Source organism: Capricornis sumatraensis, chromosome 3 (genome assembly GCF_032405125.1).
Source record: "Capricornis sumatraensis isolate serow.1 chromosome 3, serow.2, whole genome shotgun sequence".
Taxonomy (NCBI): domain Eukaryota; kingdom Metazoa; phylum Chordata; class Mammalia; order Artiodactyla; family Bovidae; genus Capricornis; species Capricornis sumatraensis.
This window is the reverse complement of record NC_091071.1, coordinates 133,321,732-133,341,149: the sequence shown is the minus strand read 5'-3', so window position 1 is coordinate 133,341,149 and position 19,418 is coordinate 133,321,732. Positions and strand designations below refer to the sequence as shown.

The window sequence follows — 19,418 nt, the reverse complement described above, 5'->3', positions numbered from 1 at the left end:
AGAAAATACAGCTCAAAAAAAAAAAATCATTACGTACTTAACTTCTCCCTTTCTCTCAACCCTGGAGACATATTTTGCTTTCTACCTGAGGTGTGAACTGTTCTCTCCTTTTCAATGTTTGATTTCTTTCTGTTCCTCTCAGAGTACCCAGTACAGAGCAGACACTCAAGAAATAGCTGATGAAGAAATGAGATGAATGAAATGCACTAGCAAAGCAAATAAGGGAAATTCAGAATAGTTTCCTGTATAAAAGGAGAAACGGCTTCCCAGGTGGCCCTGGTGGTAAAGAGCCCACCTGCCAATGCAGCAGACAGAAGAGATGCAGTTTAGACCCCTGGGTCGGGAAGATCCCCTGGAGGAGGGCACGGCAACCCACTCCAGTATTCCTGCCTGGAGAATCCCATGGACAGAGGAGACTGGTGGGCTACAGTCCATAGGTTTGCAAAGAGTCGGACATGACTGAAGCAACTTAGCAGGCACACGCATAGGAGAACCAAAATTTCAAAACCAATTCAAGATAGTACAGCAAGCAGGGTTAGCCATTCCCGGGTAGCAAGTCCTTCTACCACCAAGTGTTCATGGGGTTGGTATAAAACACCTAGCAGTTGGCTCACACCACTCCCCTGCCCCCCATCCCTGAGGAATGCCACAGAGACACTTCAGTCATTATGGACCTGAAACACATTCAGGTGAGCTCAAACTGGTGGCCAATGAACCAATCCTGTCCTTCTAAAAGACTGAAAGGGTCACCACGACCAGCCGGGAGGCAAGAAAAGGGCAGGGAGGTTAGCCCGAAACATCCCAGGGAAAGGGAGTAAGTGCAGCCCCACGGGTGAGATGGACTCTCTGGCAGCCAGACACAGAAGCAGTTTCTGAGCCGCTGCCAACATTACCAGGGCTGCAGGGGAACCACGGGAGACTTCAGAAAAGTGTGTGTGATGTCCAGTGTCAAAATTCCTAACTTCTTCTCTTTCCTTCTCCCCTTTGGCAAAATGATTACTTTAATAATCAAAGAGCTGCTTATAATTGCTTATAATGCAACCCTGTTGGAATGTTTTCCTATCTGATATCTTTTTTATAAAACTTTTTTATTGAAAGCTAAAATAATGCATCAAACATACAAGTTTTGCTTCTATCTTGAAACAACACAGCAGACTTAAATGCCTGTTCTTATAAAGGTCTAGATTGTGTTCAAAGGAACCACCATCAGAGGGATGTGCCATGGGACTGAGCATTCAAGCTCTGAGAGATGCCATGCTCATTGGGTACCAGGTGCTTCCTGGGCAGGCATGGAGACTATCCCTTTATTATTGCAAAATGTATAAGCAAACAGTTAGGAGAGTCAAGTGAGGTTAGCGCCAGGAATGGTATATTTTTACAAATATTCCCAAATATTTGAAAATATTTAAAATGGTAAACTGGCTTCTTCTTGGGAGGCAGGACCTGTGACTATTAATTTGTAACTTGGGAGCTAACCATCAGAGCACTCTTGAGTTAACCCATTGGTTGGTTCAATGCATTTAATCCTCCCTATGCCTTTGACTGTGCAGGAGTCATTATCTCTCTGCAAGAGCAGAGGCAGCGAAGGCTCAGAGGCAGTTAAAGCACTTATCCCAGCGTCACACAGCTACCGAGGGCTCGGTGAACCCACATCTCAGATCCAATCCGCAGATCCAGAGTCCATCCTCTGTCCACAGTTGTAACTGCTCACTAGTTGTGCAGAGAGCCCACACCCAACTCACAGGCCCTTCCCACCTGCTACACCACCATGGGCAACATACTCTCCACAGGCAGAGTTGGTGGTCATGCTGTGTCAAGATGCAAAACCTTCTTAGTTCTTGGGCTATGAGGGACATTATTTCTCCCCTGCAAGAACTAAAATGATCTGAAGGGAAACTGAGACAATTTTAAGGCAAGAATGTATAAGCTCAAGGGCTATGAAAATTCAAGAACTCAGAAACCAAAGGTAGCTTTCTTGACTAGACAAGAGTTGGTTATAAACTCAGCAACAAAGTACCTCTTAGATATGAAATATTACTACCAGGGCATTTTTTTCTCTTTCATTTTTCGCTAAGAACTGAAACCTACAAAATGACAAGCCAGGATTACCCTATTAAAAGACAACTTCAATTGCTCCTTTGTTCTAAGAAACTGTGTGTTAGGTACTGACTGGCAATACTTTCTACCTTGATCTTCGTATTAATTATGCATTTTTCCTACAAAAATTGACTGCCACACTACACACTGTAAGTCAGATTTGAGAGCTGCCAAGATACATGTTCCGAATGGCTGACTTTTTAAAGACAACCTGTCAGTTCACCAAATAATTCTTTGGAGGTTTGTCCCAGCATTTTTATGTCTCCCTTATACCTATACTTATACCTATAGCAATTGTTTTGGCTCTTTCCTGATATATCATCTTACAATGAAGGCTAAAGATTTTTCCTTTCAGCCCTTAATATACAAGTAATGAAACTTATAATCCCTTTTGAGAACATCCATTTACTTTGGCTGTTATTGTTTAATTCCTATACTGATGTGTGTGAAATACTCAGATTGCTAGGGAGGTAAGCAATTCCGGCCTAGCCCATCCAACTAAAACAAAGACGATTTCTGTATTTTTTGACTAAATAAATGCTTTCTTCCTCAAGGATTGCTTGCATCAAATTATCATACCAATGTTTTATTTCCTTTAGTTAACACTTTATTTTAATGAGGCTTGATTCCAAAACATATAAGAACATACGTACATGGGAGGTGCTATATTGAGCAAGCTCAGAGTTCCAGCCAAGTGTCCTATCTTTTATGTGGCACCAAGTGACATTTCGTGAAAAACACAATGGTAACTATTCATCCCGCCAGCCTTAAACAGATAGGCACGAGCTGCCTGCCAGAATGGAAAGGCTTAAGCTTTGAAATCAGACAGCTGGCTTCAAACACCGTCTCCACCACCACTGTCTCTGTGACCTTGGGCAAGCTGCCTGTCTCCCATCAGAGGTTTTTCATTCAAAAACTGGGGTAACAGATGTACCTCAACAGGGTTATGGAAGAGTTAAATGAGAATTTTGAGATTAAAAAAATCCCTAGCATATCACCTGGCACATTAGCAGATACTAAACAATTGTTCGTTTTTTTCTGCCTCTCTGTAAAATGCCATTAGTAATTCATTTTGTTGTCTCTGCACAGAAATGAATGTAAAGGATATTAACTGTGGTGCTCTTCGTGACAGCAAAGAACTGGAAATGGTCTAAGCATAGAGAAATGATTACATTAAGGTATATTCATGTATTGAAATATATGCAGTCATTCCAAATACTTCTCAAGTAATGTTTTTTGACAAGAGAAATTGCTACTAGAAAATAAAGTGAGGACAAGAGACAAGAGAACCTGTATAATAACAATAGCTCACACTTACTGAGCATTTACTACGAGGCGTGTACCATGCTAAGTATTTTATATGTATTATTTTATTAATTCTTATGCAATAAACCTAGTAGATGCATACTATTATTATCCCCATTTTATAGAAGTAGAAATGGAAGTTTTGATAGTTTAAGCAATTTACAGTCACTACATAAGTAGTATAGCCAGGTCTAAAATTTCAAACTGTCTGATTCCAAGGCATTTTTAAGTCATACTGACTGTTCAGTACAAACTTCTCAGGTCCACCATGAAGCTAGTTTAAGCACACACACACACACACACACACACACACACACACACAATGTATGCACATACAACCACACATGAATGCATATCTGAAAGGAAAATACACCAGGTGCTAACAAAGATGATCTCTGGGTGGTGAAATTTTAGCTGACTTTTAATTCTTTTACCCACTTCAGTATTTTTTCCAAATTCAATGATATGCAATTATTTTCACAGACAGAAAAAAAGTTTTTTGCAAAAAAACAAAAACTTGTTGAAAGTATTTTGTAAAATATAAAGCACTACCAAAGAGCTGTATTTCTAGGAAGCAAGAGTTTATTTCTTTTTATTGCAGGTTTGAATTCCTCAGTGCTACTGTTCTTTCACATTATTTTTTCTTCCCATTGAGTCCAAGGTAAAAAGCATGTAGAAGACTATTTTGTACACAAAGAAAACAAAATACAGCACATAAATATTGTTTGTATAATTGACATTTGATATTAATGAAAAAGTTAAAGAGCTTGTGTGGTGGGTGGCGGGGGGGGGTGTGGAACTTTTTCAAATAATACAGAATTTTCCACTTGGAGAAAACACATCCGCTAGGGACACGATGCCATCAGTGCATTCTCTGTCGTGGTCACAGTTAGTGAAGCTGTCGTGGAGCCACTGACATAGATAGATGCCAGCATGCTGTGCGGACATGCCTCAGTGTGATTCATGCCTGTCCCAGGAGGAGTGAGTATAATGATGTGCTGGAGTGACACCCAAGGTCTGATTTCCCATCCCACCACCAATTAGTTTTCAAAGCAATGATTCCATAAAGAGAACTGAGTGATACACAAGAAAGCAATTCCTTTCAACCAAACAAGCTCATATGAGTTGAAATTAGAGGTGAAGTATGAGTTTACTTTACAAAATTATTTTCTAAAAATAAATAAAAAATAGGGTCATTTACATATGCTCTTGAGTAAACTTTTCTAAAGAAAAATGTATGCAATCTACAAGTTACTCCAAATTAATCTCATTACATTTCATAATACAGGTTCTATGATTGGCAGTAAGTGGATCAATAATGATGGTATCACTAAGGCATCTGATTAAGTCTTTCCTGGCTGTATCCTCTTAGAGAGAGCTTGGGGGCAAGAAAATAAACCCAAGTGCAAGATGATCAAACTCATTCAAAGAAACAAACCAACAAAACACAGCTAACAATTCATGTATGGATGTCAAGAAGTCTCTTGGAGAAGGTCACAGAACTCTGTCTTTGGACTGTCTTGGTCCACAGTTTATCAATGACAAAGGAAACACCTTCCTCAAAAGTATAATTGACAAACAAGTGAAAGATGTACCACTGAGAGATTAAATTTTTAAAAGTTAGAATCCAAAAATGTCTTGATAGAGAGAAAAAAATGATTTGCAAAAAAAGGAACAATTTTCATCAACCTTTATGAAGATACTTCTAGTGCATTTCCATAAGGAACAGCTAAATATGCCTCGCCTTAACAAATGAGAAATAACCACAGACAATCCAGAAGATTCGGAAGGTGAAATCCTACCAAGGTTTGGAAACGATAAATTAATGTCATGACCACCTCAGTTGATACCGCCCACTGCAACAGTTCTTATTACAAGACTAGTAGAACAATAAATGAGTTTATATGTTAATGCCACAAACTAACACTAAATAATATTTTAATGCTATTATTTTTAACAGCATTAAAGGTAGCGGGTTTATACTCTCTTTGTGAGTGTTCATGGGTTGAATATGACACTCCACTGACGCTCTAGTATCACCATGGAGCGATCAATTGCATCAAGCGCCCAGGAAGCCATTGACAGCCCCTGCATGCACGGAGTCCAGTCCACCATTTAGACTTCACAGGATAAACACAGGAAAAAAGACAAAGACCTTCTGGATGAGGACACTAGCAGTCACAGTAGCCAGCATAACATCTTCCACTTTCCCCTTTAAAAATTATAGGACTGCCCCCATTCCTATAATAAACACAGGTCAGTTAGAAGTGGCAGTATGTCAGATCCAGCTCTGTTTACAGGTTTCCTCAGTTATGTATCAGCAATCACTACAATACAGGAAAGTTAGCCCACACTGAGAACAACACGCCTCCAATCAAAACCATTCTCTCCTGAGTGTACTAAAGCTTTCTCTCTCTTTTTGTCAGCAACAAAGGTGACAAATAAAAGAACTTCCCAAACACCCACAGTTAAGGAAAGAATGGCTCCAAAAGTGTGAAGCCTGTCCCTGGTATCTAATTTGTATATGAATCTTTCTTTTCTGGGTTATTTTAGTGGCTTCCTTTATCTATAATTTATCAGCAAAGAATAGAAATAAAAGTTTATTTTGATGGCAGTGCACCTGACTATTCAGAGATTCAAAAACTTGCTTTGTTTATTCTTATATTATCCTGGCAGAGGATGTAAACATGTCTTTTTTTTTTCCCCCATAGCTTCATGCGGCATTCATAATCCCAGATGAATATTTTCACAAACGCAAACCATTAGGCAGGACTGGCCTTAAGCAAAAATGTGAAGGCAACTTCCTTCTGATCCTTTTTCACCCAGGGATGGCTGAATTCTGGGTCTCTAGACCCAGATTTCTTATCTTCTTCCTTATCAGTCTCAGGAAAGGGTCTGTAAAATCTGATAAGTTGCCACTTCCTTAGCATTGCATTTTAGGCCCTGCTGCTGGGCACTTTATACCTTATTTAGTCATAAAAAAAATCGTAACAAAGCAAGTAGGTATTATTAATTTCACTTCATAAATGAGAAAACTGAGGTTCAGAAAAATTAATCTTCAGGAAGATCAAGTAATTGGCTCAAGTTCATTACATCCAGTCAATTACATGAGTCAAAACTAGGCTTTCCAAGCATCAAATTTGCTCTCTTTCTCTTCCAAACCATATCGGTCTTGGGAAAGAAAACAGAGCTTTTACAATGCAGGCTTTTGCATATTAGAGAGCAAAGAAGAGTAAGTATTGATATTTGAAAAGCTCTTTTAAGTAGAATGAATTCTGAAATCACACCATTATAAAGGCAGCAGCTACCTTTCTAGTCTACATGTAAGACCAACTTTCCCGCAGGGAACAAAGAAGCAGATATACCATAATTTAGGAAAATCAGCCTACACTTGCCTTCCCCTTCTCTTCCCAAATTGCATCTATGGTACAAATGGGACCACAGAGACCAGCAGGGCAGCCAAACTAAGTTTCTGGCCCTTTGCTGGCAGGAGTCAGTTTTGAAGAAGCTTGAAATGGAGCAGCAGGCACTTACTATATAGGGCTTGTAGCTCAGAGGCAAGACTATCGGCTTAAGAAAGCTTGGAGGTAAGTGATGGGACCCTTACCAAAGGCAATTTGGGATTCCTACACAAGAACTCAAAGTGGGGACTTGGGAATGTGAGAGAGAACCTGGGGTGCAAAGTGGAAATTCAGTACCCGAGAATGAGACGGTTCTGGCTTCCTGGGTAAGGGGAGGCAGGTGGCACGGTCAGTCCAATGGAGAGTCACTCAGCTTCAGATGGAAAGGAGCTGGAGCCCCTGCCAAGGGCCCAAACTGGTCCCAGATGTTGCCAATGGGAAAGCAGTCACCACACCTGGGTGGTCACCACTTTCTCAGGCCCGTCTCTGTACAGTATGACCTTCAAACTTTTAACACAACCGCCTTTCTCCCTACCAGAATCTTATACTAATGCCTGATATACAAAGGCAAGTCAGAACAACTGCCCAGGGCATTCTTATTAGAACTGAGGGGTTCCATAGAACACAGCATGCAAACCACCAGAATACAAGCGCTGAGGCCCACTGCCTATCAGCCTCACCGGCATGGGATTCCATGGGACTTTTCCCTTAAGAGTCATGGCTTCTTCTCTTTACCTTCACGTTTCTCCTGGCTCCAACCTGATAAGTTCTGCTTTTCTATCACTGTTTGGCTTTTCCACTTGAAGACAGAAAGCTCTGCGTATCTCTTAGGATATATTATCTTCCGGGTCCTTGTGACAGCTCTATACCTTACTCCAAGCCTTTTAGGCCAAATGATCCACAGACTGCTGCCCCCAGTATCCTAAGGCACAACTGAGGCGAACTTACCAGCTGTTAGGCAGGTCATTTTGTTTGATGCACAGTGGCTTCATCATGGAAATATTATTGAGACTCAAGACTGGGGAAGGATCCACACCAGGACGGGGGATCTCAGAGGTTGTAGCTCCTGGTATTCTGTCTGCACCTTACAAGCAGGAGGCTTCCTGGGAATTGGGGCGCCTCTTGCCCTGCCCTTGCTGCCCTGCTCCTCCTATCTACCTCAAAGCCTCCCTCCAACACAGTCTCCCTGCTTCCCTCTCCCGAGGGAGACTGGGTGGGTCGGGGGAGACAGATGTGCCTGACTTGGGATTTCAGCCCTGAATACGTGGTACGAAGGGCTCCTTGCTGCAATTTTCACAATCTGTCTCTGTGAAACTGAATCTTATCTAAAGCATTTAATATCTCAGTTCCGTTCAGTTCAGTCGCTCAGTCGTGTCTGACTCTCTGCGACCGCATGGACTGCAGCACGGTCCATCTATACCAACTTAGTATCTCTGGATTTACGAAATGGAGCAACTGCTGCTTCTCTACACCTGTAGGGTTGACTTAATCATTCAGAAAGCTTCTGGGAGTGGTTCAAACAAGATGTATCTCCTGGGAGCAAGCAGTTGTCCTCCACTGGTGCTGTCCAATAGCGCTACTATGCAAGCCACACAGTGAAGGTGTGGAAGTGTTAGTTGTTCAGTCACGTCCGACTCTTTGCCACCCCATGGACTGTAGCCTGCCAGGCTCCTCTGTCCACAGGATTCTCCAGGTAAGAATGCTGGAGTGGGTTGCCATTTCCTTCTCCAGGGCATCTTCCTGACCTAGGGATGCCTGCATTGCAGGCAGACTCTTTACCATCTGAGCCATCAGGGAAGCCAAACACAGGTAGTTTACGATTTCCTAGTAGCCATGTTAAAAAATAAAATAAAAGAAATTAGCTTTAATAATGCTTTATTCAACCTACTATATTCGAAATGTTACTGTTTTAACATGGGATCAATATTAAAATTTGATAATGAGCTATTTTACGCTCTTTTTTTGCATGCTGAGTTTGAATCCGTGATGTATTTCACTCATATCTCTGTTTGGACCAGGTGTGTTTCAAGTGCTCAGCAGCCACAGGCAGCTAGTGGTCATGGTACAGGACACCACAGCCCTGTAATCTCTTCTCTGTTCCCATACCTCCTCTCATTTCTCTCCTGTAACAACTCATTTCCTTTAGGAGGGATGCTATGGGCAAGGGTAGTCAGTGGGGACCAGGATCATTAAAGAAGACTTTGATACACACCCGAAGGGAGAGCCAGATCACAAAGGAGCTTTTGTGCCAGGCTAGGGAGCTTAGATTTTTATCCTGGAGGAGCAGTGACTCTGCAGAAGGATTTTAAGCAGCAGAGAGTCCGTGATCAAATTTGCCTTTTAGAAAGGCGGCAGTGTGGGGAAGGGATTGGAAGCAGGCCAGACAAGGCAGCGAGACCAGTTACAAAGCTACTGCAGTAACCCTCGAGAGAGTGATGAGGGCTTGAACCAAGGCAGCTGTGGAGGTAATGGCCTGGAGAGGTGAGGGCAGAATTAAGGGTTTCAGAAGATAGTTTTTACATGGCTGAGTTATCAGTGAAGAATAGGGGTTGAGTAAGAGAGAGGATCCTGTAACAACTCCCAGATTTTAAAACTGATCAAATGGCTTCATTAGCTGAGGTAGAGAACACAGAAGGAGTAGGCTGGCTGTAGAAGCAGAGTCTGAACTCAGTGAGTTTAAGATGCCTGGCACAGGTATCAGCAGAGTTCACGGTCGGAGTTGCAGACGGAGCAATCGACAGCTATAGGTGGGAACAGAATAAAGGAGTAGGTGAGCAGACAGGGTTGAAGGGTGAGCCTTTAAGAGTGCTGAGGTCCGGGAGGAGAAGAGGAGCCTGCAGAGAACTCCAGTACAGAGCAAATGGGCAACAACAGAGAAATCAGGAGAGGAATGACTCAGAAAACAGGTGGGCAAGGTTTCAAGGTGGAGAGATCAGCAACACCAGAGGCAGTGCACAGGGCAAGAATCATAGGAGAATCCTGGGCCACGGGTCTGGCGGTTTGAAGCACAGAGGCGGCTGTTACAAGAGGACAGGGCTGTAGAGGGTGGAGAAGAAAGGGGAGCTGGGGCAGGGGAGGTGATGCGTGAGGACCTGCTCTTCAAGGAGATGCCTCCTCAGACCACGGAGGGAGATGGAACACGACCAGACTCACAAGGAAGGGACCACGAGGGTTTTGTTTGACGTCTCTTGTTATTAAAGAATGAGAAAGATTTATGAATGCTTATGAGACAAAAATGAAGGCTGGTTGAGACCCTGAGGGAATGAGAGATGATGGAAAGAGACCCTTGAGGAAGAAAGAGGGGATGGTGTCCAGACAGATGGGCCTCAGAGTACAGCAAAGTAAAAGCAAGAAAAAGAGTGAGGAAGACACATTTACAAGGAAGACACAAAAGTGCCATTGTGAAACTACTTTTCTTTATTCAGAAATCTGTGTGAAATACAATTATAGTGTGTGTGTGTGTGTGTGTGTGTTAGTTGCTCAGTTGTATCTGACTCTTTGCGTATAGCTCACCAAGCTCCTCTGTCCATGGAATTCTCCAGGCAAGAATACTGGAGTGGGTTGCCATTCCCTTCTTCAGGAGATCTTCCCGACCTAGGGATCGAACTTGCATCCCTTACGTCTCCCGAATTGGCAGGTGGGTTCTTTACCACTAGTACCACTGGGAATCCCTACGACGTCTGATGTGTAAAATCAGATAAATGCTGAACATAAAAAGAAGGTGCTACAGTTTTCTGGAACTCCAGATGTGTTGTCTTGGTGAACTACCAAGCTTTCGAATCCCTTCAGACCTTGCCTCAACAGGACCTCAAGGGACTCCCGTCTCTGAGAAGAATCACAGTGTTGTGTATCGCTGGTGGCCTCTCTGAATGGTTGGTGTCTATGCTGAACTGATAGGTAAATATGTCTGACATCATCACCATGCATTACCTTAAAGGGTGATATGAGAAAAAAGCCGCTTATCAACTCTGTAGACTTGATCAAGCTATGTAACTTGGCAGAGCTACGGTGCCCCTTCCTTAAAAGGATACATAATCCCTACCTTGCAAGAGGGCTGTTAGTTTTAAATCAGTGAGTGGTAGCCATCATGATGGTGATGGCTGCATCCTCTTTGTTCTGAATTTATAGGAATTGGGTGCTGCTGTTGATGAATTAGTACTTGACAACAATTAGCATCTTGATCCCCAAAGGAGAATTAAGACTCGATCCTAGCGTGAGGAAGCGTCCTTAAAAATCTTAGTGGCCATCTGAGGCCCCCTTTCCTCTTCCAGTACATATTCAGTCTCTGCTTTCAAACTGCCAGGGTTGACACCTGCTCTGTAATGTACTCACCATTCAGCCTTTCTAGGCTTCAGGATGGCCCATCGGTAAAATGAGGTGGGAGGTGGCAATAGCACTGATTTGAGGAAAGATGGAGCTAATGCATGTATGTAGACATTGCCTGGTATAGCCCATGCCTGAATACATTTAGTCACAGAGTCTTATCACCTAGTGAAATAGCTCGATCCATTACAGGACCATCTTCCTTATCCTGACCCCAAATCTGTCTCCCTGAAACGCATACCCATCTGTCCTAGCTTCATAATCCATGGCGTCAGAATCAGAACCTGGGAACTACATAACAGCATGTTTACTCATGCAGCTGTTTATTCATGCTCTGCTAGGATCGCAGTGTCCCATAGATGCCTGGTTACTTAGGACCACGATCAGGGCTGACCTGTTTACATTACTAAGAAAGTTTCAGCCTTCAGTGGTATTTCCACATTGCAAGAATCTTTTTCAGGAATTCTAGGCAAGCTGGATGCTACCCAGAAACACACCAATTATAATCCTTACAAGATTTATTTTGCGCTTTATGTCATGGTCAGTTCAGCACTTGGCACCAAAAGTAACAGTTGCAGGTATTCGTATATCCTTTAAGTTTCATTACTACTACCCAGGAGGGTCCTAGAAGCATTTCAGCTTCGGTGTAGTGGTAGTAAAATATATAAGAGGACTGATGTTAGAGTCAAAAAACCCCGGGATGCCTGCCCTGTGCTCCTCCCAATGCTGTGGCCCTTTCCCCACCTCTATATTCCCAATACAGTTACTGAAATCTCACCCGAAGCCTTTCAATAATCAGCTCAAACAACCGTCACTCTTGGAAGGCCCTCACCACTCCCCAAGCAGAAGGAAATTTTCCCTTCTGAGCTCTCTTAGACCTTTGTTTCTGGGATGCACATGTTCTTTCTCCTGCTGAACTATAAACTCCTTCCCGGTAGAAACAGGGCCTTGTACAAAGTGAGTCTTATTAAAAGTTGAAAGAACTGAACTTTGTCCTGATACACCAGAATGGGTGTGGCAATTTTTTTCCTACCTCACTTTTCATCCCTAGATGGATTCCCAGATCTTTTTTTTAAATGTTCAAGAAGCTTTTAAATGAAACGATTGGGTTGCTCTGCAACTGTTGTTGCTGTTGTTTAGTCACTAAGTTGTGTCCGATTCTTTGTGACCCCATGGACTGTAGCCCGCCAGGCTCCTCTGTCCATGGGATTTCCTGGGCAAGAATACTGGAGCGGGTTGCCATTTTCTTCTCCAGGGAATCTTCCCGACCCAGGGATGGAACCCACGTCTCCTGCTTCACAGGCAGATTCTTTACCACTGAGCCACCCAGGAAGCCCTTAGAGCCGATTAGCCTGAATATTTATAGAAATACATGCATGCATGTTAATCTGCTTCAGTTGTGTCCAATTCCTTGCAACCCTATGGACGGTAGCCCGGCAGGCTCCTCTGTTCATAGGATTCTCCAGGCAAGAATACTGGGGCGGGTTGCCTTGCCCTCCTCCAGGGGATCTTTCTGACCCAGGGACTGAAACCACGTCTTTTTTGGCAGGTTCTTTACCACTAGCGCCACCTGGGAAGCCCATTTATAGAAATTATAACTCTGTGTATAAAATACTGGCATAAGGCCTCAGTGCTTTCACTTGTGCTCACTAATGGGACCCATCACTCCACCTTAAAATAACGACAGCCTCCTTAATTCTAACTCACAACTGCCAGCCTCCATCATTATCTCAACTCTGGAAAATGCCGAGGTCTCAGAATCCTCACAGCTGATGAATGAAGAGACTGATTAGAACCACTGAAGAAAAAAGGGAAAAAACTCCTTGACAGACTCTTCTTCAAATGCTGGTCCCTTTCATCCAATGTCAACATTAATTTCTACATTAACAAACATTTATTGAGGTCATGACTAGGTGTCAAGCTGCAAATTAGGCTCTGAAGACACAATGATGAGCAGTACATAGGCAATATCAAAGCCCATCTTTTAAAAAAACAACAACAAAAAATCACCTTTCTAATTTATTGATTCTACAGGTCTACTTATCAAGGGTGTGCTGTGCCCAAGGCTTGTAGATGGTTCAAAGACAGCATACAAGGTCCATCAGTGCCCTCTGAGGACTTGCAGTCTAGCTGGGAAAGCAAGAATTAAGAACACAATGGTATAAGGGAGTAAAAGAGAGAGTATATAAGAGTGTTCTAAAGAATGATGCAGGCAAAAGGGTAGAAGAAGAATCCAAGGAGAGTAACATGATTAGGGCAGGTGGACTTAACCTGGAGATTGTGCTTAGGCAGAGGAAAAAGGAAAAGGCATTCTAAAACAGAGAGCATGAACAAATTAGAAGGGCTGCTGCTGCTGCTGCTAAGTCATGTCAGTCGTGTCTGACTCTGCCACCCCATAGATGGCAGCCCACCAGGCTCCCCCATCCCTGGGATTCTCCAGGCAAGAACACTGGAGTGGGTTGCCATTTCCTTCTCCAACTCATGAAAGTGAAAGTGAAGTTGCTCAGTTGTGTCAGACTCTTCGAGACCCCATGGACAGTAGCCTACCAGGCTCCTCTGTCTATGTCCATGGGATTTTCCAGGCAAGAGTACTGGAGTGGGTTGCCATTGCCTTCTCCAATTAGAAGGGCAGTGAGATTCAATTAGTAGGAATAGAAGCTTCATGTTAGAAAAGTAGGAAATAAAATTGGTAAGTAAAATTTGAGCAAGAGTCAGGTACATTAACAGAGAAGGCAATGGGGTCGCTAAGAGTCAGAAATGACTGAGCGACTTCACTTTCACTTTTCCCTTTCATGCACTGGAGAAGGAAATAGCAACCCACTCCAGTATTCTTGCCTGGAGAATCCCAGGGACAGAGGAGTCTGTTGGGCTGCCGTCTATGGGGTCGCACAGAGTCGGACACAACTGATGCAACTTAGCAGCAGCAGCAGGTACATTAAAACCAGGTTGAGAGGTTGGACCAAATGTGGTGGGTAAAAGGCATAATAAATATTTGAACTAGTGAAAACAGTACCAATTTTGGAATCAGACAAACCTAAGTTCAATTCAGTCTTCTCGTGAGACAACCCTTGGATAAGAATTCTAAAGAGCAGAGTTCTAGGAACACTGATAAGATGAAATGTGAAACATTGGGAGAACTCAATTACAGAGATACAGGATGTAACCGACTATAATCATCCTAGAACAGTGATGGCCAAAGGTCTCGGCTACTGGGGGAGGTGGTGAGGAAATGTCAGGGCTGGCTCAGAGAAACTCTTACAAAGGAAGAGTTGACAAGATGTGGTGCCCACTTGGGCTTCCCTGGTGGCTCAGCTGGTAAAGAATCCGCCTGCAATGTGGGAGACCTGGGTTGGATCCCTGGGTTGGGAAGATCCTCTGGAGAAATGAACGGCTACCCATTCCAGTATTCTGGCCTGGAGAATCCCATGGACTCTATAGTCCATGGGGTCGAAAAGAGTTGGACAGGACTGAGCGACTTTCACTTTCTCTTTACTAATGGAATGAATGAGAGAGAAGTCAGGATGGTTCCTAGGTCTGAGTCTGAGTGATGAAGCAAACGCTACCAGTAGAAAGAAAAGGAAAGTCTGCTCATTGTGAAAGGAAGAGGTTTAGCAGAAAAATATAAAAAGTTGATCAGGCATGTAGCTTCTGCCCTAACTACAGGGCATCAATCATGAAAACTATTAAACAAGTGCATAAATGAGAAGAGAGTTTGAGTCAGGACTACAATGATTGGTACATATAAGGATAGATGACAACATCACATTTAAGAATATTTTTATTAGAAAATAAAAACACTAGCTGTTAAACAAAAATAATGGGAATGATATACACAGTAGAAATGCATCTTCATGGGCTATTTTTCTTAGCTATGGTACTTAGGGGATCCTATCCATTATCACAGCATTGAATGAATAAACTTCTGTAGAAATTCAACATATGGCCTATTTACATAACAAGCGTCACAACTCCAAATTAGCCATTTTGATGTGTCAAGGAAATAACACCTTCACAGCAGACTACTTCAAAAAAAAAGGAAGAAAAAAAAGAAAGGTTTGTTTTTGTTCTATAATTATGTGTACTGGTGTTTTTTAACTGTTTGTGTCATGAAAATCACATTTTAATTGTGTGACTACACACTAAGACAGAACAGTGATGGAATGAATTGATTGGCTGAATTATGCGCAATCATTCAGTGATCAATAAACAGACTCCATCACTTAAATCTGCCCATATTATGCAGCTGCCGTCATGTCCTGTGTCCTGCTTGTGAAAGCAACTGTTCTGGGTACAGACATTGTAACAGCCATCTGATTCAATTACCACCTTTAAATAACAGTGAAGGGTCTACAGAAGATGACTAGTGAAGAAGCACAAGGGAGCAGTGAGCAGGCAATATCTATGTCACACAAAACCCACTCCACTCTATAATCACATGGGGAGACACATGGTTGCCGTTTAGATCATACCACGAGCAATCTCAACTTCTTCCACTTATCCATCAAACAGTAACCCAAAGTTTTTGTCCTGCCTCATAAGATGCTGATTAAAGCTGTGTAAAGATAACACAGGTAACAGGATGAAGATCACCTAGGAGCCCTCAACACAAAAGCCATAAATGAATATTCATCAATAACAGCACAATTCTATCATCAGAGACAGAGAAACTGATAAAACTTAGAACCAAAAATGAAACATTTCTAAAGCTTGACTTCTGATGGAAAGTATTTCCATCTGCATGGCAAAGTAGGTCTTTGAGATGCTTTCTATTGGCAGAGAATCAAAGACTGCAATGGTGTGGCCTAAGCATTTTCTTTTCCTGATCGTTACAGAGATTGGCTGAGCAGCCTCACAAGCCCACAGAAATCTATCCCCACAAAGGCCACTTGAAAATCAGGAAAGCACAGCAACAGTCAATTGGAGGCTTTCATTAGGGGGCTCCCTAAACCAAAATGAATACAAAAGGAGTCTTGAACATTTTGACTTAGTAAGTACTTTAAACTAAATTGATTCCTAGAAAAGTATTTAATATTTTCACAGGCAAGGATTAAAGAAAGAAAATTGCCAATTAATATACTCCTTTCCCTGATGTTGAGTTTCGGGTTTTGTTTTTTTTTTTTCCCTAACCATCTTCTTAGATATTGTCTGCATTCAAGTGATTGTATTTTTATGCAAATTATCCTTTGGAGCTAGTCCTGTGTGTGTGTGCACGCGCGCACACATATGTGTTTAAAGCCACAAACAGATAAAGAATTGGACATATTTTTTGTTCTGCTGCTCCATAAAATAGTTTTTAACAAAGCTTGAGTTTAATTCAAAACTCTAATTAGAGACTGCAGCAGCATTTGCCTTGTCCAAATAGAAAATCATTCCCAAAGTTGATTTTCCCCTAGTTAGAGATCGAACAAATATTTTCATACACAGGTATTTTTTTTAAATACTACAATTACTTGATAAAAAACCTACCCCATCTATACAACCCGCTGCATTTTAGTTGATATAATTTTATAAAGGCCAATCAAATACAAAAAGCGACTGGAGACTTCATTTCAGAGTATATTTCAAAGTAAATGGATTTGTTACTTGGATAATATTTTTTCTTTTTTCAGAATGAAGCAATTCTGACTTCCTGTCTCTTCTCTCTGCCATATTACACATCTGCTTAATCTCTAGAAAACAAAATCAATCAGATGCGGCAATGAATCGTTCTTTTAGGACAAACTAAACCAGTCATAAAGGTCACACGACCTTACTCTTTCAAATACTGGCATAAAGCTCTTCTTCTGCATAGGTTCTAAAATTTGAGTCATTTTTTTCTGATGTGCGAGAGGATTGGTAAAAGTTTTTAATATAAATTTTTTTAATTAAATAAGCAAGTAAAAAATATTGCACATAACATTTCATGAAAGAGGCTGTGTTTGAAGTTCAAGGTTTTTGCCTAGTTCTCAAGCTACAGATTTTGTAGCTCACTCAAAGGAAAATGCTGCACAAAAAGAATCTTTAAAATGTCAGGGCTCCAAAATCTTGGCATTTGCTAAAACCCGGACTACTGGGAATCAAAAGCTCAGGAAGTTCACAACACACACACCAACCCCCTAAGAGGTGGAAACCTCAAGCTGACAAGATAGGAGGTTTCAGTCGCATCCCTGTCCAGGTAAAAGTCTCAACCCTTCATCTCCCACGTCTACAGTATTAATCACCAAACAGAGTGCGAGCGAGCGGGACCGATATTCCGAGGCACGGAAAAGTCGGGAGTGGGCATAGAGCGGGAAGACCCTCTCGCATCTCTGGAACCACGGCTGTCTCGAGCGCTGGCCAACGTCGGCCGACTCCGGGTCCGCCCGCCCAGTCGCGGCAACGCGAAAGCTTAGTCCCGCGGCCAAGTCTCCAGGCATCGGCTCCCGTCACCCTGAGGACTACCACGGCGAGTTTACCCGCTCCGGGAGCCAACGCACCCGGCTCCCATCGAGCACCGAGGGGAGCGGGTTTCCTTGGACCCGCTGCCCCTGGGCCGGACGGCGATCGAGGGCGTGATGCTGCCCGCAGAGGCGGCTCGGAGCAGGAGCGCGGCGGCGGGAGGGGATCGGTCTCCGTCCGCCCAGCGGGTGGAAGGGGGCGCTCGCGTAGGGGAGGGCAGGCGAGGGACCGCGGCGGATTCAGATCCGGGGCGGGCGGGTCCACGTCGGAGCGCCGCCGCCACACGCTCGCCCTGGGCGCGCGAATGTGCGCCGCACCCGGCGCCTCCTCCCGCCCGCCGGCTCGCTCGCCAGTGCCGGCCCGAGAAAGGCAGGACGGCGACCTCCGCGTCCGGTCCGCGCGGCCAGCCCGCGTCGGCGCCGAGCGGGGGCCACACCCAGCGCCCTGGGAGGCGGCGGGGGCTGGGCGACTCAGGCTGCGGATCGCGCGGCCCGGGCTCAGCCACCGTCCCGGCTGCGCAGGCCCCGCCGCGTCCCGGCCCGAGCCCGGCGGGCGGGCGGGGAGTGGGTCCCGGGAGGCGGCGGCGGCCGGAGATCCCGGGCTTACCTCTGTGCCGAGCGCCGGCCTCTCCGTCCCGGAGCGGGGACGGGGATCGGGGGCGCGGTTGCCGGGGGGAGGCGCGGCGGCGGTGGCGGCCCCTGCGGCGCGGAGGGCGGGCCGAGCAGGAGCCGCTGCCTGGGCCGCGCGCCGTCCGGAGCTGGCCCCGAGCTGCCGGCGCTCGCGGCGGAGGGCGCAGCCGGCTCGGCCCCCGGGCTAGATTCCTTCACTGACACAACTCCGGGTCGGCCCGCTCCACGCAGGGACACTCCCGCCCCTCGCAGGCTGCTCCCGCCCGCCGGCCAGCCGGCCAGCCCGCCCCTCGGTGTCACTCACCCAGGCGCACACACCCAGAGCCGGCGCCCCTCGCTCCCGCTCGCACACACAGCGCTGCTCACGCCTCTCTCGGGTTTTGTATCCGCTCACACGCACGTTCTGACACAGATCCCTTCCCTCCACACGCCCTCCCTAGCTCCTTTCCCACCCCACTTTCTAGAAGAATCCCCATACAGCTTCCGCACTTTGCTTGCTTGCCCCACACCACCCTCCTCGCCTTCCCCCGAACCTCTCCCTCACTTAAGCTGCCTCTGTGCGATTCAGAGATGTTGCCACCACCGGCACGTGTTGCAGGAGAGGCACCCTCCCCTGCCCAGGAGAAGGAACTTTGCTCCCCCAGCACTGTCTATAAACGCAAGAGTCTTCTCTTTTTCAGAAAGCACTAAGGCTTTCTAGTGCTGAGCCAAGCTCAACATGTAAACAGGTAGCCGACTTCCGAAATGACCAGAAGAACCAGCAGCGGAAAAAGTAGGGGGGGTTGGGTTGGGTCTGACCTTAGAAACGCTGCTCACCCGAAGTGTCCCGGCCCCTCCCTTTCACTGCCTTTCACGCTGTGTACTGGTTGCTCTAAACGTGTGTGATAACCAAGTTCTAGATAGATGCCGTGGGCACCAGCCCATGGATTTCTGCCTGAAAGTACAGTTTAGTCGGAGAGTAAAGGCAGTTTCTCCGTCATTATTCATGATGGAAGCACTTTAGATAACACACCTCTTCCAGAGGCAGCAGAGTGAAATGCAGGCAGCTCTCCAATTCAGTTTTTTTTTTTTTTCCCCAGGGTGACTTAACCTCCCTTTTTCTCAATACCAATAACTTTCTCAGCGGCTCCTTGGCTGTCAAAACTCAGACATACGCAGGCCAGAGTTCCTTACGACTCTCAAGCCCAACACTCGAAAGGGCCCCTGAGTGTATAGCAGCATGGTACATCATCCAATGTTCAGGAAT

General features: G+C 44.7%; 1 protein-coding gene across 3 annotated transcripts in view; it reads right to left on the bottom strand.

The window, feature by feature from the left end:
• Positions 1 to 18,537, bottom strand: part of SPATS2L (spermatogenesis associated serine rich 2 like) — a 184,026-nt gene extending 165,489 nt beyond the window's left edge. The window contains exon 1 of one of the 3 annotated variants that reach the window (XM_068967263.1): positions 18,477 to 18,537. The gene's annotated coding sequence lies outside the window, so the exon portion shown is untranslated. Of the gene's footprint in view, positions 1 to 18,149; positions 18,228 to 18,476 lie in introns of those variants that run through there. The other 2 variants (XM_068967268.1, XM_068967267.1) reach the window with 2 other exon arrangements.
• Between the last annotated feature and the right edge of the window lie 881 nt (positions 18,538 to 19,418).